Below are 26,075 nucleotides of genomic sequence, written 5' to 3' on the forward strand. Positions count from 1 at the left end.
CAGTAGTGCCCACATGTCCTGACTGCTGTAGAAGTTAATAGAGCATGAATTGACAGCGAAGTGAATTAACATTTCTGATGATATTCTTTTTCTGATGAGGGCATATGGTGGATATTCTCTGAAGGTTGGTTTTATTTTATTTTTTTATGTAAAAGCTTGCACAATAGCTACCTTATTCAATATTTTGTCAAGCACATCCTTTTTGAAAGATGATGGAACAATACCATATTTTGTTTTTCAGGTGATGTAAAACCAAGGACAGTACTGCTGCTAAATTAGAAGTTTATGCGATTTTCCAAGAGTTGATCGGGTAAGGGCACAGTAAACTTCTGTCTCCGCCAGTATTGTTTGTAATCAAATGTGTGTCATGTATTCACTATGGCTCTTCATTTGTCAGGCTAGTTTTCAGGAGTTATTGAAGAAGTGAATTATGAATCAGAAAAGATTTTGGTTCAGTAGTTCACTCTGCTTTTCCATAGGCTTGATGAATACGGAAAATTCATGTTTTCTGAAGGCAGGCAGTTTCATGGAGCTATGCAGCTGGATAATGTGACAGTACTTGGTGCCAAATGGACATGAATTTTCCAGATCTTTCTGCAAGGATAAAAGCTTTTCACTGCCTATATGTAGAAGTTTCTGTGCAGTAGTCTCTCAGTACCAATCAGGTTGTTTTTGTCTACTGAGATCAGGCATGATTATTTTTGTTGTGGCCCTACAGAACTTCATAAGTTGTTCCTTCTTCCAGTGTTTCCTGCCAAGTCCCACTCCACTTAATTTTTGCCCTATTTAGGATTTTTTGGCACTTCTGTTTTATTTTCTTCCTTGATTCTGCAGGCCCAGTCCAATAGTTTTTTCTTCTTCAGCTTGTTAAAATTTGATTATCCACTGTTCCCTGAAACATCATAGTGGATTACAGTCAAATATATAAAACATTCACAGTATACATCTAACAAACCCAATACATCCCATACACAGGCTGCTGTCTTTAATATTTCTTTTTCCTAGCGTGTAGCAGATGGACTCAGGACCAATGGGTATAGTGTACTCGTGCTAGCAGTTGGAGACGAATCAGATTTCAATCTGACGTCAGCACCTAGTACATATACCCCTGCAGGAAGTGCAGATTCTCAGTATTTTTCCGTCTCCAAAGCAGTTAGGAGCTATCTTCACGCTCGCCGAACGTTGGAACAAATTTAAAGAACAAAACCTACCTGAAGACAAGCCCCGCACTCCTGCGGTGATACCCTCGGGTCCCTCCCCCAGTTGAATTTCCCGAGGTGATTTCCGTGGTCCCTCGGAGGTAAGAGCCTCGGTCCGGTGGCCGAATCGCGGCAGGGACCTAGCCCCCGAGCGAGAAGGGTTCGGGCGCGGCATAGAGGCAGCCTCGGTCCGGAGCCGAATCGCGGCGAGGACTTAGCCCCTGAGCGAGAGGAGTTCGGGCGCGGCTGAGAGGCAGCGGGTGCATCCCCTCGAGCTCGGCGGTGAAGGTATTTACCCTCTCCCCCCGCAGCCGGAGACCGCCCAGAATGAAACCGGGAAGCGCCGAAGACAAGGTAAGGCATACATCTTCTATTTAACCGGTCTCCGAAGATCGAGGAGGAACAGGGTCTGCCCACGTGGAGACCCTCCAAGGAGGTCACCATATTGCCCGCATGCTCGCCGTCGCCATCTTCTCCTTCTTCGCCGCCCGCCACACGATCGAGCGCACAAATTAAGCTAAGCGCATATTATAGGCGCCTGAAAACAGCTGGGCGCATATTTTAGGCGCCGATAGTTGGGCACATATTATAGGCGCACAAGAATTTGGGCGCACATTCTTAGGCGCACATTAAAACTTCCGCGCATAAGCTTTGCGCACAGTACAAGGCGCATATATACGGCTCAGAGCGAAACCGGTGCGCATATACCAGACGCAATGGAGCGCATTAGAGCTTACGCGTCCACAGAAGTGGCACCTCCAGAGATAAATAAATAAAAAAAAATAAAATAAATAAAATCCATATCCAACCATCACACAGTTTGCTAAAAATGTTTTGGGATAAAACTATGATGACTGTGGCTCTGACATATGTGGTGATGTGCCACCCAAAACAGATCAGACCCAGAAGGATAGGTTGTGAGCCATCCTTGCTAATGAACTAAAGATGAGCTGCTCAAAACTGGCGTCAAAGGCTCGTTAACAGCCTTGAAAACTGCTGGTGGCCAAGCTGTACCAAAGACATCCTTAATCTCAATCTTAGGACAGAACCAGAAATTTCACTCCTGCTTGAGCCAAAACCAGGGCTCTGAGTACTTGAACAAGAAACAAAAGGGAGTTGGTGTTGAACTTTAAGTGGAGGCACAGATTTCATTACATCAGTCTCCAGATGTCCAGTTTGGAGCCTTTGACTTTCATAGATTCTCCTAGGACAAGCAGGATGGTAGTTCTCACATGTGGGTGACATCATCAGATGGATCCCGGCACGGAAATTTTTGTCAAAGTTTCTAGAAACGTTGACTGGCAGACTGAGCATGCCCAGCCTGCTGCTATCTGCGCGTCCACACGAGGTCCTCCTTCAGTCTTCTTTTCTGCGGTGCAGTAGCCTCGCGGTTATATAGCTCCAAACCCTTGCAGCATTGTTTCGTGGTTTTTCAGGGTTTTTTCTTTTGCGTTGGGTCCCCCTTCGCTTTTGGTTCCCAGTAGATACCCTTGGCTTCTGCCTCTGCGATTCGCGGTCAATTCCCGACTCCCATTTCTGAGTCCCCGTCTATCATTGACTACGCACCGGGCTCTTTTTCTATGGCATCGGGTTTTCGACAGTGCCCGCGGACCATGTCCATCTCGGATCCGCATGAGGTATGCATCCTCTGCCTGGGGGCCTCGCACAACGTCTGAGCTGTCGTTTGTGCGACTAAATGATCCCCAAAGGGCGTCGTGCTCGCCTGGACAAAATAGAGAAACCTTTTGGCTCTCCAGAACCATACACTTCGGTGTCTACATCCTCCAAGCCTAAGGACCACGGGGAACCATCCCCCATCTCTTCCCCTGGCGGTCCTGCTCTCCGGTACTCCTAAGGATAGCGGAGAGGGAGATAGATCATTGGTGGTCTTTACCCTCCCCCTAACCACAGGATTGTCATTGGCACCGAGGAAAGACCGGGCCGAGTACTGGAAACCCAGGAAGCATTGACCCCGGTCACCGTCCCGACATGGTTCCGGATCCGGACTGGCAGCTGCCGAGCCGTCACCAAAGTGGCACCGGCCACCAGAGGCTCCATCCTCAGGTGCCCCCGGTTGCCCAAGGTGTTCCCCACCAGCATTGGTGCTGGGTGCTGGGTCCCCTCATGGTTCCTCTGAGGGTGTGCCGGCGACGCCTCGTCCCCCTCCATCAGTCCTCACCACACAGAACTTCAGGAGGAGTTGGACCACGGGGTGCAATCTGTGGTGCTCAACGCGCTTCAAAGTGTCAAGCTGCCGCCGCTACCGGCCCCATACCAGTGCCCAACCTTCCACCTTCCATGCTCACACCCTGGCTAGAGTGTCTGGATGTCCTTCTTGGTGCCCTACCGACCACCGGTGCCCGAGAGGCCCCCAATGCCTCCTCGCCCACCAATGCCCTCCACCCGGAGCGATCCCAATTCCTGGGTCCTCCGAGGCTGATGAGGCCAGAGGGACCGGGTTCCCCGGGCTGCCACCGGTTACCCCCAGTGTACCACTGCCAGTGACCCCTCGCTGCCTGAGGGGCCATCGGTGCCTCCATGGCCCTCCGTGCCTTTGGGCCTCAGGCCTGGTGCATCTCCCAGTCCCCACCCTTGACGTCCAGACCCTAATAAGGAGGAAGGAGGGCCCCTATGACCCGTAGGGCTATGACTCCGACGACCCTCTCTTGGAACCTTCCCCTCCAGAGGAACGGCGTCACGCTCCCCCCCCCCCCCCCAACCGCCCGAGGACCTATCTTTCGCCAGCTTCATGAGGGCAATGGCAGAGGCCATCCCCTTCCAACTCCTGTCAGAGGAGGACTCCCATCATAAGATGCTGGAGGTCCTCTAGTTCATCGACGCTGCCAAAGAGATTGTGGTGGTACCAGTACACAACATCTTTAAAAAGCTTCTCCTCCGCATGTGGGAATACCGGGTGTCGATGTCCTCGGTGAACAGGAAAGCTGATGCGACTTATTTGGTCCAACAGGCAGTGACCTTTGAACGGCGGCACTTACCCCACCAATCTGCGGTGGTGGAGTCCGCACTCAAAAAGGCCAGATGCTCCAGGTCACATGTTTCTGCCCCCCCCCCCCCCCCCCCCCGAGGCGTGAACACCAGGAGCTCGATGGCATTGGGAGAAAGATGATTCAGGGGGCAATGCTGGTAGCCTGTATTGCGGCCTACCAGCTGTACATGAAACAGTATGACCACAACTTGTGGAAGCAAGTCCAAGATTTTGCGGAAAACCTCTCCCAGCAACAGCAGGAGTCCCTGATGGCCCTCGCTACGCTGGGCCTGGAAGCAGGTAGACAAGAGGTCAGGTTGACCTACGACGTCTTTGAGACCGCAGCCCACCTAGCCACCAGGGGTGTCGATGCCAAGCGGCTGGCTTGGTTCAGAGCCTCCGACCTCCGCCTGGAGGTGCAGGGCAGGCTTGCAGATCTCCCCTGCACAAGAGAGAACCTATTCAGGGACAAGATAAGAGGGCATGACACAACTGAAGGATCAGCATGATACCCTTCAGCAATTCTCCGCCAGCCCCTCTAAAGGCCCTTCCACTGCCAGAAGGTCTTCTAGGCCGGCCCAGCGCAAGCCCTTCTACCGGCCGAGGAAATACTTCCCTCTAGCTGCCTGCACTCGGCCACCTCAACTTAGCCCCAGGGGCCAAGGAGCCAACCAGCCCCTCATCTGCTGGTTTTCGATGGCAGTGAGGAGGCACGAGCCAAACGCCGATTCCCATGGCAGCCAATCCCCCAGTCGGTGGCAGGCTCCTCTACTTCGCCCCCCTGCTGGGAAGTGACCTCTCCATCATCTGCTAGGGCTACTGCCTAAACTTCAGCAGGCTCCCAGAAACTGCTCCCTCATGTCCATTGTGGGATTCGTCTGCCCGACAGGTTGTCCTCCAATCTGAACTTTTCACCCTTTTTGTGGCGGGTACGGTAGAACCGGTTCCCCACGAACAGTGGGGGCACGGCTTCTACTCGAGGTACTTCCTCATTCTGAAGAGGAACGGCAGCCTGTGCCGCATTCTCGACCTCAGGGTGTTGAACCGTTTTCTTGTAAGAGAAAAATTCAAGATGGTCTCTCTAGGCATGCTGATTCTCTTCCTCCGAAGAGGAGACTGGCTCTGCTCCCTTGACTTAAAGGAGGCTTACGCACATATTGCAATTGTCCCCAGCCACAGGAAGTACTTCCGCTTTCTGGTGGGAACGACACATTTTCAATACAAAGTGCTGCCCTTTGGGCTGGCATCAGCCCCACGCGTCTTCACAAAATGCTTGGCGGTGGTGGCTGCCCACCTCAGGCGTTGCTCGGTCTATGTCTTTCCATACCTGGACGACTGGCTGATCCGGAGCGATTTACACTCTGCTCTAACCTTGACGGTCAGCACCTTACAGATTCTGGGATTCATTATCAACTTCCCCATGTCACACCTCAATCCGTCTCCACAGCTGGACTTCATCTGTGCCAGACTGGATACGGCTCAAACCAAGGTTTTTCTGCCCAGGGATCAAGCGGTCATCCTCTCCTTGCTGGCTACCCTCATTCGCAACAAAGCAACTGTACCAGCCCATCTGCTGCTTCTCCTCTGTCCTCTGCATGAGGGACCCACAGTGGGCCTTGCAGTGTCAATGGCAGCAGGCATCCCAGGATTTAGAAGTTCCAGTCACAGTCATAGATGCTCTCCGCCTCTCCCTGGCCTAGTGGGTAACCATGTCCAATCTGGAGATAGGACTCCCATTCCAGCCTGCTCCATCCCAGTTGACCCTCACCACCAACGCCTTGCCTTGGGGTGGGGGGCCCACACGGACAGCCTACATACTCAGGACCTCTGGATTGTGGCCAAGTCCCGTTGCCAGATAAATTTTCTGGAGTTGCGGGCAATCCGGTACACCCTGAGGGCCTTCCAGGACAGGCTCTCCTCCAAGGGCGTCCTCATCAGAACGGACAACCAAGTGGCGAAGTGGTACATCAATAAGCAGGGAGGCCCTCTGCCAGGAAGCGTTGCAGGTGTGGGATTGGGTCCTCTCCAAGGGGTTGTATCTGTGAGCCACATACTTGCTGGGCCACCTAAACACGGCGGACCACCTCAGCTGGTCTTTCCAGCCACACCAAGTGGTCCTTGAGCCTGGTGGTAGCCGCCTGCCTATATTGCCGCTGGGACATGCTGGACATGGATCTGTTCGCCTCTCCCCACAATCACAAGGTGAGCATGTTCTGATCCCGGGGACGGGCCATCTGGCCTGCGACGCCTTCTCCCATCACTGGGGACAAGGCCTCCTGTATGCATAGCCCCTAAATCCGCTCCTCTCGAAGACTCTGCTGAAGCTACAAGATGACGGGGGGGGGACATGATTCTGGTGGCACCCTCCAGGCCAAGGCAAGTGTGGTTTCCTCTGCTCCAGGACCTTTCCATGAGCGCATCAGTTCAGCTGAGGAGGGCCCCCGACCTCCTATCGGAGAACCAGGGCACCTTGCACCACCCAAACCTCCGGGCCCTAGCCCTCACGGTGGGATGTTGAGGGCTAGGGCCTCCAGCCCCTGCAGTTCTCGGATGGGTTCTCCAGGGTCTTGATTGAATCCCGGAAACCTTCGACTCAGAAGTCTTACAGCTTAACGTGGAAGCGCTTCTCCACCTGGTGTGGGGGCCACGACCTGGACCCTTTCTCCTGTCCGCTCTCCCGCCTACTGGATTACCTGTGGCACCTATCTGAGTCTGGCCTCCTAGACCAGCTCGGTCCAAGTACACCTCAGTGCCTACCACCAGGGGGTCACTGGGGCACCCATTTCTGCCACTGGTTGGGCACTTCATGAGGAGCTTGGTCCAACTGAAGCCCCCGCTTCGCCCGCTGGCAACCCCGTGGGATCTCAGTGTTGTCCTGGTGAGGCTCATGCAGCATCTGTTCGAGCCTCTGAGATCCAGTGACCTGAAGAGAAAGTTATGTTCCTGGTGGCGATAACTTCTGTTCGCAGGGTTAGTGAGATCCAGGCCCTGGTTACGTATGCTCCCTACACGAAATTCTTCCCTGATCGTGTAGTGCTGAACACGCATCCAAAATTTCTGCCCAAGGTGGTGACTGCTTTTCACATCAACCAGTCAATCATCCTACCCATGTTCTTTCCACAGCCTCATTCTCACCCGAGGAAACATGCTCTTCACACCCTAGACTGCAAGCGGGCACTCGCTTTCTACTTAGATCGTACAGCGAGTACTGAGAGTCCACCCAGCTCTTTGTGTCTTTTGACGCCAACAGGCTAGGAACAGCAGTGGGGAAGCAGACCCTATCCATCTGGCTAGCGGATTGCATTACCTTCTGCTATAAACAGGCAGGCCTTCGGTTGACTGGCAGGGTGAAGGCTCACTCTGTGCGGCCTATGTCGGCATCAGTGGCCCATCTGCGTGTGGTCCCTGTCACCGAAATCTGCAGGGCTGTGACCTGGAGTTCTCTCCGTACATTCGCGGCCCATTACTGTCTTGACAGGGTTAGTCGCCAGGACAGCACTTTTGGCCAGTCTGTCCTGCGAAATTTATTCCAATCCTGAACCCAACTGTTCTCCTCGTGCCTTGGTGGGCCAGACTGTTTCCCTCAGCGCCGCAGTTGTATTGTGCACGTTGGCACCTTGTTCGGCCAGTGTGAGTCCCTCTGTTCACAGGGGGCAGTCTGGAGCTCTGTATTCACCCACATGTGAGGACTTCCATCCTGCTTGTCCTAGGAGAAAGCGCAGTTGCTTACCTGTAACAGGTGTTCTCCTAGGACTGCGGGATGTTAGTCCTCTGGAATCCCGCCCGCCTCCCCATGATGTTGGATTCACCTACGTTTTGTTTTATTTTTTTGCTCGTATTTTGCTATCTTACGAGACTGAAGGGGGACCTCGCGTGGATGCGCGGACAGCAGCAGGCTGGGCATGCTCAATCTGCAAGTCAAAGTTTCTAGTAACTTTGACAAAAGTTTTCCGTGCTGGGCTCCATCTGCTGATGTCACCCATATGAGGATTAACATCCTGCTGTCCTTGGAGAATACCTGTTACTTGTAAGCAATTGTGCTTTCATGAAGGATGTACACTTCCCTATGAATCATACTCTGTGATGTCCACACACTTCAAGGAGAAGTTGGATAGGAAAATTGCTGAAATATATAATGAACATAAGAACATGCCATGCTGGGTCAGACCAAGGGGCCATCAAGCCCAGAATCCTGTTTCCAACAGTGGCCAATCCAGGCCATAAGAGACTGGCAAGTACCCAAAAACTAAGTCTGTTCCAAATTACTTTTGCTAGTAATAGCAGTGGCTATTTTCTAAGTCTTGCCAAGATCTTATTGTAGTGCACCTCTTGTTTCCTCCCCTTCAAAGCCAAACATACTAGCACTGACCCAGATCCAGTACCCTGAGCCTGTCTGTACTATGCATGCCAAGTCAGTAGAACAGGTTTGTAGCTACAAGCTTCTCCTATCACTCAACCTTGCTCAGTCTCAAGATCTAAAGACCTGAGTTTTAGATCACATATACCTTTGACTCCAGGGTTAATGTATTCTCAGACTGTTATTGAATCATTGTTCTCTGAATATGGAATCTGAGGAGTACTGTTACAAGGAGAAATACTCAGCTGACTTTCCTTCTGGGGTGTGTCTATCCTTTCCAGCCTCTGTTCAGCAAATGGCTAAGTCTGTACCCTAAGAGTTACAGGATGAAGTTGAACTCAAGGCACCTCTTCTTGGCCTCTTCAATTGCTCGGATACCTCTAAGGAGTTAAAGGTAGTGGCCATTTTCTTTCTTTTCCAGATATACAGAAGGGGATGTGGAAAACCTTACACACTCTACTTATTGGTAAGAAGGTGGTCATAATGTATTATGCCCAAAGAGCTGAAAAAGTGAAAAAGCACCAGTTATCACATCAGAGTGTGATAGGAGAACCTGCCCTAAAAAGGGCAAGAAGTTGAAAATTCATGCAGGGCTTTTCCTTGGACTTAAATCTGACTGTAGATCTCTTTGAGGGGAAAAGCATTACAAGATCTCTGTGCTACGGTCACGTATAGTGTCTTACTCATCTATGTAGTTGTAATACCTGCAGATAAAACCTGGAAGATTGCAAACATCTAAGTCGCTATTCTGGTAGACTTCCTTGTGGGGTGAAATTGAGGTTTTTCTTAAACTGTTGCCCATCCTTACCTTAGGTAGCTGAGTCCCCTGGATTATAGAAGAAGGTTTCAGATTATATCTGTTAGGAATCCCTACAAATCATCCACCCAAAAGAGCCTTAAAGCTTATTCAGTGCCAGGAGGTACTCAGGTTGAAAATCTCTTCTCTTAAAAGCCATTGTGGTCAAAATTGTTATACCACAAGTTAAAAGGTGATTTTACTCTGGGTACTTCTGGCCTTACTCCTACTACTGATAGTGTTATTAAAGGTATGTAAAAAGACTGGAGATTTCAATCCATGATAGACTTAAAAGCCTTGAACAAATTCCTGAAAAGGAAAAAGTTCAAGATTGTTTCCCCGGGCTCAGTAATTCCTTTTCTAAACAAAGAAAGTTGATTGTTCTCTTGATCTAAAGAAGACATACATCTACATAGTTATGTCCCAGTCATGCCTATAGCATATCTCTATATGAGGCAAGTCCAGTGAACCTTAAATTTCAAGTGAAACCAAGACACTTGTGTCTGAGGAGCTCAGAGATTCCAGTGTTGATGGTACTCTCATTATTTATTTGACCTGTAGTTTACCCTTTCACATCTCCCCCTCACCAAATTATGTTAACTACAGATACTTACAACCTAGAATGGAGAGGTCACCTACAAAGGTTTTGTACACCAGGCCCCTGGATGTTCCTAGAGAAGAGCTTGCACATTAATGTATTGGTGCTCTGTGGTCTCTGGATCAGGATATAGTAAATGGTATTTTCGTTGAATGGGGCACACTTGAACTTTATCTGTTTGTGACAGTCCAGAAGAGGATGGTGCTAATCTGGTTCATGAGACAATCAGAAGGTAGCAGCACAGATACAATTCTGCCTTTATTGGGAGACAGGTATTTTATATGCATATCATTTGGTATCTCTGGTAGTTAGAATTTGGATAACACTCAGAAGGAATCATGACACTATGATCCTTGGGGCTCCCTTTTGGCTGCAATAGATTTGGTTTTCACTACTTTTAAGATTTGTCTGTGAGGAAACTTGTCAATTTGGGAATTTTCCAACTCTAATCACACAGAGCTAACGAACTACTTCATTCCAACATCTAGTGCCTGGCTCTTAAAGTCAGAACATTGCAGAAGACAATACATTTCCATAGTTTCTCATAATTACTTCTCTTTTCTATGAAGGAGTCCAACAGAAAGTTTTATGGTTTTAAATGGAGAAGATTTTACCATCTTGTATGAGGTCAAGGCCATAAAGTCCATATCTTGTTCTACACAACTACTTATTTAGCTTCTCTATCTCAAAGTCTGGCTTATTTAAAAAAAACTACTTTCTTTTAGGTACCTTAGTGCAGTTGGTGCTAAAAAAAAAAATCTTTCTCGTACTGTCTTTAGTAATCAAATTTATGTAGGGGTTGGTTCAAATGAAGAAGTGCCCTCCATGCCATCGCACAGCAGTGTGGTTCTTATATAGTTGGGGAAAGTCCCTTTCAAGCCTCTAAACTCTTTTATGCTCAAGTACCTAACTTAAAGGGCCACATTTTTGGGGTCTGTATCTTCAGCTTGCAGAGCCAGTGAGTTCCATTCCCTACAGACTTATTTACTAGATTTCACCATAATAGGGTGGTGCTTTGCTAACATCTTAAGTTCCTGCCTGAGGTGCTATCTTTTTTCCTCCATTAGTAAGTTATCCTGCCATTTTTTGCTAGGCCACATGCCCATAAATTTGAAAAGACCCCCCTCTGGTATTGCAGGAGAGCTATTTCCTTTAACTTAGAGAGGACTTGCTCATAGGAGGTCACCCAGCTTTTTGTTTCTTTTGACCCCCAATAGGCCTGCTAATGTGATCACAAAGTATGCCATCTTATATTAGATTAGATTACTAATATAGACTGACTAAATTAGCATTAGCAACAAGATCAATTAGTACATTAACAGCAAAGGACATACCAATCCAAAACTTAACCAATATGAGAACTATCCAATGCAACTGTTGTAGAGCCTTTATTCTGAGGGAAAGCATCTGGAGACTTGGAGCTTGCCCGATCTGTGCACAGCTCTCTTCTTTGAAAACGGAGCTGACTGAGGTTAAAGCTCAATTAGCTTCAATTAAAAGAATTACACCCACATTGCATTACTCAGAAAATAACTCCCCAACACCAAAGAATAACCAGGAGTCAAGAAAAAGAAATACAGTAGACTCAGGTAGGATAACACATGTGTCCCACAGTCACCCATTCTTGACAGATGGGAAGCCAACAAGTATACCCCCCCACTCAATTAGTTCATCAAGTAAATCATTAAAAAACAGGATCACAGTGGGCTCTGGTAGAATTAGACCTGTAACAAGGAGACACACACAGTATCAAATGCAACAAGAACATAAAGCCCTCCCTATATTAACTGAAGAAATTCTAGAGAAAAACATTGACGTGTTACCAGAAAAGAGAAAAAAACAATGCATGCAGAATTTCAAGATCCATAACCAAAAGAAAAAGCTAATTGAGATGGATAACTCTGTCATCAATGGTACAACTGCAAAAGGAAAGAGTAAAGTGAATAACAAATCTCAACTAAAGTCTCATAAGGAGTACAGGAAAAGCAATAACCGTAAAGAGAGTACCTGGAAAGCTATGACTACAAATGCTCATAGTTTGGGAAATAAAATCCCAGATCTGCAGGCCCTAATGACAGAGGCAGAACTGGACATCGTTGCTATCACAGAGACATGGTTCACAGAATCTCATGATTGGGATACAGCAATACCAGGCTATAACTTGTTAAGGAAGGACAGAGTGGATAGAAAAGGGGGAGGTGTGGCTCTTTATGTCAGAAATAATATCCAAGCATCTGAGCTGCAAGGAAGTTGGGGCAAGGAAGAAGCACTATGGGTCAACCTAAAAACAGATGATGGAGCATCCATTTATATTGGAGTGGTTTACAGGCCTCCAAACCAAAAGGAAGAGCTGGACAGAGATCTGGTTGAAGACATCCATAAGATAGGTAAGAAAGGGGAAGTGATGATCATTGGTGACTTTAATATGCCAGATGTAGACTGGAAAATCCCATCTGCAGAATCTAAAAACAGTAGAGCAATAGTGGATGCCATGCAAGTATCTTTGTTCAAACAAATGGTATTGGAACCCACGAGAGAAGGAACTATTCTCGACTTAGTGCTCACTAATGGAGATAACGTCTCTGATGTCCAGGTGGGCGCCCACCTCAGCACCAGTGATCATCAAACGGTATGGTTTAATATCACTAAAAGAATATGGAAAAGAAGCACAAAGACCAGAGTTTTACAGTTCAAAAACACAGACTTTGAGGAAATGGGGAAGTACCTAGAGGAAGAACTAAATGGATGGGAAAACGAGAGAGATGTGGATCAGCAGTGGACCAATCTAAAAGGAGCAATCGCCAAGGCAACTGCTCTATATGTTAGAAATGTAAAGAAAAGCAAAAGAAAAATGAAACCTATCTGGTTCTCAAAGGAGGTGGCTGACAAAATTAAAGCTAAAAGAACTGCATACAAGAAATACAAAAGATCCCAAAGGGAGGAGCACAAAGAAGAATATCTGATTCAACTGAAGGAGACTAAGAAATTAATCAAGTTGGCAAAAAGTCAAGCGGAAGAGAGGATTGCCAAGGAGATAAAATATGGTGACAAAACATTTTTCAGATACATCAGCGAAAAGAGAAAAGTCCAAAGTGGTATAGTGAAATTGAAAGGTGGAAATGATCAATGTGTGGAGAGAGACGAAGAAATGGCAGAAATATTAAACGAATACTTCAGCTCTGTGTTCACTAAAGAAGACCCTGGAGAAGGACCATCTCTACACAACAAGAAACTGGAGGGAAGTGGAACAGAGGAAAATCCATTTACAGTAGATAATGTATGGGAAGAGCTAAAGAATCTGAAAGTGGACAAATCCATGGGGCCTGATGGGATTCATCCAAGGATACTGAGGGAGCTCAGAGATGTGCTGGCGGGACCGCTGTGCAACCTATTCAATAGATCCCTAGAAACGGGAGTGGTGCCGAGTGATTGGAGAAGAGCGGTGGTGGTCCCGCTTCACAAGAGTGGGAACAGAGAGGAGGCTGGTAACTACAGACCGGTTAGCCTCACTTCGGTGGTGGGAAAAGTAATGGAGTCACTGTTGAAAGAGAGAATAGTGAACTATCTACAGTCGGGAGAATTGATGGACCAGAGGCAGCATGGATTCACCAGAGGAAGATCCTGTCAGACAAACCTGATTGACTTTTTTGACTGGGTAACCAAGGAATTGGATCGAGGAAGAGCGCTCGATATCATATACTTGGATTTCAGCAAAGCTTTTGATACGGTTCCGCACAGGAGACTGGTGAATAAAACGAGAAGCTTGGGAGTGAGTGCCGAGGTGGTGACCTGGATTGCAAATTGGTTGACGGACAGAAGACAATGTGTGATGGTAAATGGAACCTTCTCTGAAGAGAGAGCGGTTTTAAGTGGTGTACCACAAGGATCGGTGTTGGGACCGGTCCTGTTCAATATCTTTGTGAGCGACATTGCGGACGGGATAGAAGGTAAGGTTTGTCTTTTTGCGGATGACACAAAGATCTGCAACAGAGTGGACACGCCGGAAGGAGTGGAGAGAATGAGACGAGATCTAAGGAAACTGGAAGATTGGTCGAAGATATGGCAGCTGAGATTCAATGCCAAGAAGTGCAAAGTCATGCATATGGGGAGTGGAAATCCGAATGAACTGTATTCGATGGGCGGGGAAAGGCTGATGTGCACGGAGCAGGAGAGGGACCTTGGGGTGATGGTGTCTAATGATCTGAAATTGGCGAAACAATGCGACAAGGCAATAGCTAAAGCCAGAAGAATGCTGGGCTGCATAGAGAGAGGAATATCGAGTAAGAAAAGGGAAGTGATTATTCCCTTGTACAGGTCCTTGGTGAGGCCTCACCTGGAGTACTGTGTTCAGTTCTGGAGACCGTATCTTCAAAAAGACAAAGACAAGATGGAGGCGGTACAGAGAAGGGCGACCAGGAAGGTGGAGGATCTTCATCGGATGACGTACGAGGAGAGATTGAAGAATCTAAATATGTACACCCTGGAGGAAAGGAGGAGCAGAGGTGACATGATACAGACTTTCAGATACTTGAAAGGTGTTAATGATCAAAAGACAACGACAAACCTTTTCCGTAGGAAAAAAATCACCAGAACCAGGGGTCACGATTTGAAGCTCCAGGGAGGAAGATTCAGAACCAATGTCAGGAAGTATTTCTTCACGGAGAGGGTGGTGGATGCCTGGAATGCCCTTCCTGAGGATGTGGTGAAGACCAGAACTGTGAAGGACTTCAAAGGGGCGTGGGATAAACACTGTGGATCCATAAAGTGAAGAGGCCACCAATGAAGAGTGGGTGACTCGCCAGAATGAGGGCTACTGCCTGGAGTCAATACCCTTATTAAATAAACATACACATGCTTACTGTGACTCCAACATCGCTCTAAGCTTCAACAGCAAGAGGAAATGTGGAAAAAAGGATTCACACTCACAAAGAGGGGAGTAGCTGGCTTGTTACGGCGGTTACTACCCCAAATCAAATAAGTCTGATACTTCACTTTCAATGCATATACAGCATAGTTCTCTGATTCAACGGCAGGGGAGAAGAAAAACCGATACTTCACACATCCAGCAGAGCTCTCTGCTTCAACGGCAGGGGAGAAAATGAGGGTTCGCACTCACAAAACGGGGAGTAGCTGGCTTGTTACGGCGGTTACTACCCCAAACCAAATGTGCCTGATACTTCACTTTCGATGCACATCATAGGCTGGGTAAAACAAATAAGCATGGGTGTAGCTTGCTTATTACGGCGGCTACTACCCCGAACTAATCAAGCTAGATATTTCACTTGGATGCAGCTCCATCACTGCTCTCTACATTAAAACTGGGGGTGGAAGGGAAATAGAACCAAGAGCTAAGAGAAACAGATAAGTATGAGAGAAAAAATGTGTGAAGCTTGCTGGGCAGACTGGATGGGCCATTTGGTCTTCTTCTGCCGTCATTTCTATGTTTCTATGTATATTAGATAGTAGATTTCAACTCCTCCTTTTATGGCAGGGCAGCCCTGAACATATAGGAGCATGTCAGGGCCATGGTAGAATTAGTCGCCTATCTCAGGAAATTTGTAAAGGCCACACAAAACAAGACAGAAATAGGAAAAAGCTTTTTCCAACCAAACATATTTCCCATCTGATGGAAGTTCTTGTTTCCTTTTTTATTGTGAAAGACAGCCCTTTTTATGACCTGGTAAATCTACTTGTCTTAAGAGAAAGAGAAGTTGCTTACCTATAGCAAGTAGGGATGTGAATCGTGTCCTCGATCGTCTTAACGATCGATTTCGGCTGGGAGGGGGAGGGAATCGTATTGTTGCCGTTTGGGGGGGGTAAAATATCGTGAAAAATCGTTAAAAATCGTTAAAAATCGAAAAATCGAAAAACCGGCACATTAAAACCCCCTAAAACCCACCCCCGACCCTTTAAATTAAATCCCCCACCCTCCCGAACCCCCCCCAAATAACTTAAATAACCTGCGGGTCCAGCGGCGGTCCGGAACGGCAGCGGTCCGGAACGGGCTCCTGCTCCTGAATCTTGTCGTCTTCAGCCGGCGCCATTTTCCAAAATGGCGCCGAAAAATGGCAGCGGCCATAGACGAAAAAGATTGGACGGCAGGAGGTCCTTCCGGACCCCCGCTGGACTTTTGGCAAGTCTCGTGGGGGTCAGGAGGCCCCCCACAAGCTGGCCAAAAGTTCCTGGAGGTCCAGCGGGGGTCAGGGAGCGATTTCCCGCCGCGAATCGTTTTCGTACGGAAAATGGCGCCGGCAGGAGATCGACTGCAGGAGGTCGTTCAGCGAGGCGCCGGAACCCTCGCTGAACGACCTCCTGCAGTCGATCTCCTGCCGGCGCCATTTTCCGTACGAAAACGATTCGCGGCGGGAAATCGCTCCCTGACCCCCGCTGGACCTCCAGGAACTTTTGGCCAGCTTGTGGGGGGCCTCCTGACCCCCACGAGACTTGCCAAAAGTCCAGCGGGGGTCCGGAAGGACCTCCTGCCGTCCAATCTTTTTCGTCTATGGCCGCCGCCATTTTTCGGCGCCATTTTGGAAAATGGCGCCGGCTGAAGACGACAATATTCAGGAGCAGGAGCCCGTTCCGGACCGCTGCCGTTCCGGACCGCCGCTGGACCCGCAGGTTATTTGTTATTGGGGGGGGGGGTTCGGGAGGGTGGGGGATTTAATTTAAAGGGTCGGGGGTGGGTTTTAGGGGGTTTTAGTGTGCCGGCTCACGATTCTAACGATTTATAACGATAAATCGTTAGAATCTGTATTGTATTGTGTTCCATAACGGTTTAAGACGATATTAAAATTATCGGACGATAATTTTAATCGTCCTAAAACGATTCACATCCCTAATAGCAAGTATTCTCTGAAGTCAACAGTTCTACAGTTACACAAAATCACCCAGCTCAACTTCAGAGGAGCTCTTTACAAAACTAAATAAATGGAATGAGGGGAACCACAGGGCTCTATTGTGCAAACTACTGCACGTGGATGTGAAAGGCTTTACCTTTCTAAGAAAGCTCTGGAAGATTCATGTTCATTTAGTGCTGAGTATGGTCATATAACTTACTTGTGTGATTGAACTGCAGTTGTCAGGAGCACCTGATAAAGGTAAGCAACTTCACTTTCTTTGTTGCAGGTTCTGCAATTTTCATTGAATAATATTGCCTTTTATCATGCTTCATTTTATTTAGAAGAAGTCTTGCAGATCAGAAATCATATGTTTATTTTATTTATAGCTTGCATTTATTTACCACCTAACCATAAAATAGATCAAGTCTTGTAACTACAGAACCATACTATTCTCTGAAGCATATTCTAATTGTAAAGTACATTGGCATTTAGTTTAGATCAAAGTATTTTATAAATCCAAATTTTGATTATTAGACATGTGATATCTATTTCTTAGCGTACAGACAGGTGAATCCAAAACCAGTGGGTTATGCACCTCTACCAACAGATGGAGACAGAACAGCTTTTGGGTGAATACAACTCTCTATCTCTATAGATATATATTTATAGACAGAGAAAGATGTAGAGAACCTTTGGTGTTCCTAACATTCATGTAGTTCTGCTCAGCTAGTAGCATTTAATCCAACTTTTGTTATCAGTTTGAGCTTTTTGTTAAAATCTATTTGTTTGACGACTTCAAAATTAGATCCCATGCCTTCAAGATTATTATTATTGGATCCTGTTTTAGACCTGGCTCCCTTAATCACAGTCATGATTAATAATTTTATGACCTCAGGGAAACTTCCTTATCAGTAAAAAAAAAAATTGCTGTACCCTTTGGAGGTCTCTAATTATAGACCAATATCCAACCTACCTATTTTGTCAAAAATAATTGAAAATGTGATGTTTAATCAAATGAGTGACTGTCTGCATAGGACTTAAACAGCTTTTTTTTCATTAATTAATGACATCAGTGTTAATTCAGATACTTCATTGATTGTGTTGATAGTATTCCTGGACATGAGTGTTGCATTTGATACTGTAAATCACCAGTTGCTTATTGGCAGGTTGAGTGAGATTGGTCTTGCAGACAAGGGCCCTGGATTGGTTTTCATCATTTCTTGCTGACTGTTCTTTTCAAGTAGATTGGAAGGATGAAATCTCTAATGTTGTGCATCTCCCATTTGGAGTCCCACAGGGCTTCATTTTATCACTTTTGTTGTTCAACATTTTTTTCTCCATTGGTGAAATTAATCAAGGGTTTGGGGTTTCATCTTTCATTCTATGCGGATGAACTACAAATTATTGCTTTTTTTCAATAAAGAATTGATCAATTTATCTTCCTTTAATTGTTTGAACAGGGTTGCATATTGGCTTTCTAATCATAATCTTCAGGTGAATCCATCTAAATCTGAAGCAGTTTGGTTTACTATTAGATCTACTGCCTTATTTGTGACTCCTATGATGTTAGATATACCTATTCCAATAAAATCTATGGTAATCTCATTAGGTGTTCAGTTAGCTTCTGCCTTTTGTATATCAAATTTAATCTCACCAACCATACCCAATTTGTTTTTATCTTTGGGGTATATTAGGAAGATCCAATCATTTTTAGAGGTTAGAGAACTTACCGTATTTTTCACTCTATAAGACACACTTTTTTTCCCCCAAAAGTGGGGGGAAAATGTCTGTGCGTCTTATGGAGCGAATAAAAAAACAACAACTAACTACAACCCCCTACCCTCCTGACCCACTCAAGACCTTCCAAAAGTCCCTGGTGGTCCAGCGGGGGTCTGGGAGTGATCTCCTGCACTTGGGCCATTGGCTGCCAATAATCAAATTGGCGCCGATGGCCCTTTGCCCTTACTATGTCACAGGGGATACACTGATCGGCTCCTGTGACTTAGTAAGGGCAAAGGGCCATCGGCCCAAGTGTAGGAGATCGCTCCCCTACCCCTGCTGGACCACCAGGGACTTTTGGCAGGTCTTGGGGGGGGGGGTGTCAGGAGGGTGGGGGTTGTAGTTAGTTAAATTTAAAGGGTTGGGATGAGGGTCGTCCCCCCCCCCACAGAAAGAGAACGATAAAAGTTTTCTGATCTGGGGAGTGGACTGAAATGGCCCTCCCCAGACCCGAAAACGAAATGGGGACAAAAAAAAATTTTATGCACTCTCCTAATTTGCTCTATAAGATGCACAGATGCCCAGGAACAGAGCCGGTTTAGCACACCATTTTTTTTTTTTTAAATTTTCCCCCTCTGAATCCCAGGTGCGTCTTATGGTCAGGTGCATCTTATGGAGCGAAAAATACGGTGAATTCCTGGTACATGCATTTGTGATTTCAAAGCTGGATTATTGTAAACCTTTTTTCTCACAGGACAAGCAGGATGGTTGTCCTCACAAATGGGTGACATCGAGGATGGAGCCCACCACGGAAAAACTTCTGTCAAAGTTTAACAGAACTTTGACTGGCCCCTACTGGGCATGCCCAGCAAGGCACTGACCCTGCAGCCAGCAGGGGTCTCCCTTCAGTCTTCTTTTTTCTGCGCAGCAGTTGCCACGCGGTGAAAGGAGCTCCCTTACCACGTTCCTGACAGGAATTCGGTACTTTTCTTTCCGAAGAAAATTTGCCCCTCAGGGGTCTCCCTTCGACAAATTTTTGTCACCTTCGCGGAAACCGGTAAGTTTTTTGCCTTTTTTCCTCGACTACCGTCGAATTTGGCCCTCGAGGCCTGTTGGCACTTACCGAGCCCGCGACTAAATTTGGCCTTAAGCCATGGCGACGGGATTCCGTCGATGTCCGGATTGTACCCGGACTATGTCAATCACAGACCCCCATAGGGTTTGTGTTTTGTGTTTGGGTAGTGAGCATGATGTCCTGACTTGCACCAAATGTGCCCTAATGACACCTAAGGGTCGCAAGGCCAGGATGGAGAAGATGGGGCTCCTCTTCTATGCACCCACCCCAACGCCATTGATAGCATCGATGTCATCGGAACCGGCACCGTCGAAATTGCACCACCATCGTCAACCCTCCGGTGACCGGCCACCATCGATGACTTCTCGGCCGTCGACTCCTGTCCCCTCCCCGGATGGGCGAGGAGACCGGAAGGACAAGCATCGCCATCGACGGCACAAGTCTCGGCCTGTCGAGGATCCACAGTCATCGACCTCTGAACAGGCCGAACCACCGACTAAGAGGCCTCGATCAGACTTGGTACCGTCCACGTCTCGTTCGCAGGCATCGAGGAAACCCTCACCCTCTCGGGGTGTGGGAGCCGTGATCCCACCGGTTACGGTGGTCCCTCCGGCTCTGCCTCAGCCTCCCTCTCCCGTCGAGCCGGGTATTGTTACCCCTGGTCTCCGGGCTGAACTGGACCGGCTGGTCCAGGAGGCCATCGAGAAAGCGATGCAAAGATTCCAACCTCCATTGGCACCGTCTCCGGCACCGATTCCGGCACCGCCACCGGCATCGACCCCGGCACCGACTCCGCCACCGAGGAAGGAACCGACCACCGAACCTTGGTGGAAGCGCTGGCACCGCTACTACAACGTATGGAAGCACTTGTACATGCCCTTCCATCGATGATTCCAGTAGCACCGACAGCGCCATCGTCTCCGACTGGATTTTCATCGGCGGGAGAAACACCGTTCCTGATTCCCCCTTCCGGGGTGGTCCCATCGGTGCCTTCTCGTATATCTCCACCGATTTATCCTTCGGCTCCATCGATTCCAAGACCGGCACCGACTCCATCGGCAGCACCGAAACCCTCGATGCCGTTCCCAGTGCCGATTGTACCACCGGTTCCTCCAAGGTTTCCTTCGATGCCTTCGGATCCTCAACCAGGTCCATCGGGGCTTCAACCCCCAAGTGATCCCTATGATACCTGGGGTGATGATACATCTTCTGACACAGATTTACCATCACCGCCTTCTCCTACAGAGAGTAGAAAAAGATCTCCTCCAGAGGATCTCTCCTTTATTAATTTTGTAAAGGAGATGTCCGAAATTGTACCTTTTCAGCTGCAATCTGAGACCGATGACAGACACCAGATGATGGAACTGCTTCAATTTTTGGACGCTCCAAAAATCATCGCTTCCATCCCCATTCACCAGGTGTTTCTCGATCTCTTAAAGAAAAACTGGGAATCTCCTTCATCTGTATCACCAGTTAACAAGAAGGCTGACTCCACATACCTCGTCCAGTCAGCACCAGGCTTTCAAAAGCCTCAACTGGATCATCGCACTGTTGTGGTTGAGTCCGCACAAAGAAAGGCCAAGCGTCTAAAGCCACACTCCTCCACTCCGCCTGTCAAGGACAATAAATTCCTGGACAGTGTGGGACGGAAAGTGTACCATGGAGCTATGCTGATTTCTCGCATAGCCTCATATCAACTCTACATGACGCAATATAACAGAGCCATCCTTAAACAGATGCAAGATTTTGCTGACACATTACCTGACCAATACCAGCCACAGCTTCAGGCCCTTCTTAACAAAGGGTTTGAAGCGGGGAAGCACGAGATCAGAACGGCTTATGACATCTTCGATGCCTCCACAAAGGTTTCAGCTACTGCCATCTCGGCCAGACGTTGGGCTTGGTTAAAGTCATCCAACCTTCGCCCAGAGGTCCAGGATCGTTTAGCGGATTTACCTTGCTTAGGGGACAATTTGTTTGGAGAACAAATTCAGCAAATTGTAGCTGAATTAAAAGATCACCACGAGACGTTAAAACAACTTTCTTCTGTTCCGTCTGAGGTTTCCTCCAAACAACCACTTAAGAAGGACTCTAAGAAGTCGTTCTTTCGGCCACGCCGTTACTACCCTCCATCGGCCAGGCCTCGTCCAGCTCGATCCTCTACTAGGCCTCAGCCGCGTCAGCCTAGGAAACAAAGGCCTACTGTAGCCCCTCCTCCTGGGCCTGCGGCTGGCCTTTGACTCCCCTGTAGGGAACACATGCCAAACCCCTCTTCCAGACATTCCTGTAGAAGGTCGACTGTACCATTTTCTACAACCTTGGTTGCAGATCACCTCAGATCAGTGGGTGCTAACAATTATTGCACAGGGTTACCACCTCAACTTCATAACTCTTCCGGCAGACTCCCCGCCTCTTCAAGCGTGGAGTCTATCCACCCATTTGGCTCAATTACAACAGGAAGTATCTCTTCTTCTGCAATCAAATGCTATAGAACCCGTTCCTCCCTCTCAACGAGGCAAGGGATTCTATTCCAGATACTTCCTAATACCAAAGAAATCAGGGGGACTACGTCCCATTTTGGACCTTCGAGCCCTCAACAAATACCTTCAAAAGAGAAGTTCAAAATGGTAACCCTAGGCGCGCTGCTCCCTCTGCTACAAAGAGGGGATTGGCTGTGCTCTCTCGACCTCAAGGACGCTTATACCCACATTGCGATCACACAATCCCATCGCAAATATCTGCGGTTTCTAGTAGGCCACGACCATTATCAATACCGTGTCCTACCTTTCGGTCTGGCTTCTGCCCCACGAGTCTTTACCAAATGTCTCGTAGTGGTAGCAGCATTCCTAAGGAAGGAAGGTGTCCACGTCTACCCCTACCTGGACGATTGGCTAATCAGGGCCTCCACCCAACAGATAGCTCAATCCTCCCTAAAATTGACAATTCAAACACTCCTTTCCTTAGGGTTTCTTGTCAATTACGAGAAATCTTGCTTAGTCCCGTCTCAAACCTTATCCTTCATTGGGGCAGACTTGGACACCTTACAGGCAAAGGCTTACCTTCCTCTTCAGAGGGTCCACACCCTAATATCCCTGGCTCGCCAGCTCCAGTCTCAGAACACTGCCACGGCTCGCCAGTTCCTCATTCTCCTAGGACACATGGCATCCTCGGTTCAAGTCACTCCCATGACCCGACTAGCCATGAGAGTAACACAATGGACTCTACGACACCAATGGATTCAAGCTTTTCAGCCTCTGTCCTCCATAGTCACAGTCACACAAGCGTTGCGCCTATCCTTAACCTGGTGGACGACTCAGGTCAACCTCCTTCAGGGCTTACCTTTTCTTCCACCGGATCCGCAAGTAATCGTAACCACCGACGCTTCTCACATCGGTTGGGGAGCCCATGTGGACGACTTCCAAACCCAAGGGTTATGGTCCAAAGAGGAAGCCGAACACCAGATCAATTGCCTGGAACTTCGAGCAATCCGCTATGCGCTCCGAACTTTCAAAGATCATCTATTTCATCAGATAATCTTAATCCAGACGGACAACCAAGTGGCCATGTGGTACATAAACAAGCAGGGAGGCACAGGCTCCTTCCTTCTGTGTCAGGAAGCTGCGCAGATCTGGGCGGAAGCCCTCTCCCACTCTATGTACCTCAGGGCCACTTACCTGCCGGGAGTAGACAATGTATTGGCAGACCAGCTGAGCCGTGTCTTCCAACCACACGAGTGGTCACTCAACCCTCTCGTAGCGACCTCTCTGTTTCGAAAGTGGGGTTTTCCCCGCATAGACCTCTTTGCGTCCCCTCAGAACCACAAAGTGGACGATTACTGCTCTCTCATTCGGAGCCAGCACTCTCCGCCGAGGGATGCATTCTCCCTCAAGTGGACAACCGGTCTGCTCTATGCATTCCCTCCACTTCCTCTTGTGTCAAAGACTCTCGTGAAGCTACGCCAGGACGGAGGAACCATGATCCTGATAGCACCTTACTGGCCATGCCAAGTATGGTTTCCAATACTCCAGGATCTCTCCATCCGCAGGCACATTCCTCTGGGAAAGGACCCGCATCTGCTCACTCAAAACGACGGATGCCTCCTCCATCCCAACCTCCAAGCCTTGTCCCTGACGGCATGGATGTTGAAAGGTTAGTCCTTCAACCATTTAACCTTTCAGATTCCGTTTCTCGGGTCCTGATAGCTTCACGAAAGCCTTCCACAAGAAAGTCTTACTCATACAAATGGAAAAGGTACACATCATGGTGCACTTCTCAGTCCCTTGATCCCCTTTCCTGTCCAATCTCCAAATTCTTGGACTATTTATGGCATCTCTCTGAATCAGGTCTTAAAACCTCTTCTATCAGAATGCATGTCAGTGCGGTAGCCGCCTTCCATAAGGGTATTGGGGGTAATCCTATTTCAGTACAACCCCTGGTAACACGCTTTCTTAAGGGCTTACTCCATCTAAAGCCACCCTTGCGTCCTCCGGCCCCATCCTGGGACCTTAACCTGGTTCTTGGTCGTCTAATGAAACCTCCTTTCGAACCTCTGCACTCCTGTGACTTTAAATATCTCACTTGGAAAGTGTTATTCCTTTTGGCTGTTACTTCAGCTCGCAGGATTAGTGAATTACAGGCCCTAGTTACCTATCCGCCTTACACTAAGCTCCTGCAGGACCGGGCGGTACTCCGCACTCACCCTAAATTTTTACCTAAGGTAGTTTCGGAGTTTCATATCAATCAATCTATCGTACTACCTATCTTTTTTCCCAGGCCCCACTCCAACTCTGGAGAGCAGACCCTGCATACCCTAGACTGTAAACGGGCTCTAGCTTTTTACCTAGACCGTACAGTTTCTCACAGGAAGAGCACTCAATTATTCGTCTCTTTCCATCCTAACAAGTTAGGACAACCTGTGGGTAAGCAGGCTCTTTCTTCCTGGTTGGCGGACTGCATTTCTTTTTGTTATGAGCAAGCTGGCATTCCTTTTCAAGACCGTGTTAAAGCACACTCTGTGAGGGCCATGGCGACGTCAGTGGCACACCTTCGATCGGTGCCGCTTCCTGACATCTGCAAAGCTGCAACCTGGAGTTCTCTCCATACCTTTGCAGCCCACTATTGTTTGGACAAGACTGGAAGACAGGACTCCATCTTCGGCCAATCTGTCTTGCGTAACCTTTTTCCAACCTGATGTACCAACACCCTTCCACCTGCCCGGTAGGGTGAGGATGCCCTTTCCCAAATTCCACCCCAGTTGTTGTGCCTCTTGCACACCGTTGGGTGCATTTGGTGCAAGTCAGGACATCCTCAGCTCGGTACTCACCCATTTGTGAGGACAACCATCCTGCTTGTCCTGTGAGAAAGCAAATGTTGCTTACCTGATGTAACAGGTGTTCTCACAGGACAGCAGGATGTTAGTCCTCACGAAACCCGCCCGCCACCCCGCGGTGTTGGGTTCGTTTTCTTTTTACTTTTTAGGCACTGCCTGTAGCTTTGAAAATCAGACTGAAGGGAGACCCCTGCTGGCTGCAGGGTCAGTGCCTTGCTGGGCATGCCCAGTAGGGGCCAGTCAAAGTTCTGTTAAACTTTGACAGAAGTTTTTCCGTGGTGGGCTCCATCCTCGATGTCACCCATTTGTGAGGACTAACATCCTGCTGTCCTGTGAGAACACCTGTTACATCAGGTAAGCAACATTTGCTTTACTTGGGGGTTCAGATTCACAAAACTTTTCCAATTATTGCAGAATACCACAGCGTTGTTGATCTTTGGTCTCCACAAGCATGATCATATATCACCTGTCTTGAGACAGTTGCATTGGTTACCAGTTCCTTACAGGATTCAATTTAAAGTCATACGTCTTGTCTGTCTGGTTCTCTTAACGGGTCTTTCATCTTATTTTTCTAAAATGTTAGTCCCCGGTATCCTGTCTCATTCCTTGCGTTCATCTTAAGCAGAACTTCATGTTCCATCATTTTCAATAATTTAGATTCCACCAGAAAAACCACATTCAGTTATTAAGCACCTTTGTTATGGAATTCTTTACTACTTGATATTCGATCTATATCTGATTATTTAAATGTTTAGGAAATCACTTAAGACCTGTTTTTTCAATAAAACATTCAATAATATTTAAGCTTCTTTTGCAGAGTGAATGATTGTAATTTGGTGATGCTGTAAAGTCTGCTGATTTTGTTGTATTTTTCTTGGTTGATTTAATTTTCGATTATGTATTATTAATTTTTAATTTATTTTATTAATTTTATTTTGTTTGAAGTTTGTTTGAAATTTCTTTGTACTTTACAAGCGTTTTATAAAGTTTTAATAAATGAAATGAGTTTGATTGGAGAGGTTCTGTGTAGAAATTAATGATAGGTTCAGATTTTGCAGATGGTATGACCTAGCTCTTTATTATCCCAAAGCACCATCTAACCTTGTGGATTTTTAGTTAGTTTCAAGCTCACAGGAGCACTGTCTCTCCTGCTTATTAATTTTTTTCCTGATTT

General features: G+C 47.6%; 1 protein-coding gene across 15 annotated transcripts in view; it reads left to right on the forward strand.

Annotated features, from left to right (window-relative positions):
* TBL1XR1 (transducin beta like 1 X-linked receptor 1) overlaps positions 1-26,075 on the forward strand; it is an 854,914-nt gene that overhangs the window by 436,162 nt on the left and 392,677 nt on the right. For 13 of the 15 annotated variants that reach the window (XM_029616816.1, XM_029616819.1, XM_029616820.1 and 10 more), the window contains one exon: positions 242-310. The exons of 1 other annotated variant lie outside the window; for it this stretch is intronic. The gene's annotated coding sequence lies outside the window, so the exon portion shown is untranslated. Of the gene's footprint in view, positions 1-241; positions 311-8,823; positions 8,937-26,075 lie in introns of all 15 variants that reach the window. One more of the 15 variants, XM_029616824.1, reaches the window with a different exon arrangement.

Source organism: Rhinatrema bivittatum, chromosome 9 (genome assembly GCF_901001135.1).
Source record: "Rhinatrema bivittatum chromosome 9, aRhiBiv1.1, whole genome shotgun sequence".
NCBI classification, from domain to species: Eukaryota; Metazoa; Chordata; class Amphibia; order Gymnophiona; family Rhinatrematidae; genus Rhinatrema; species Rhinatrema bivittatum.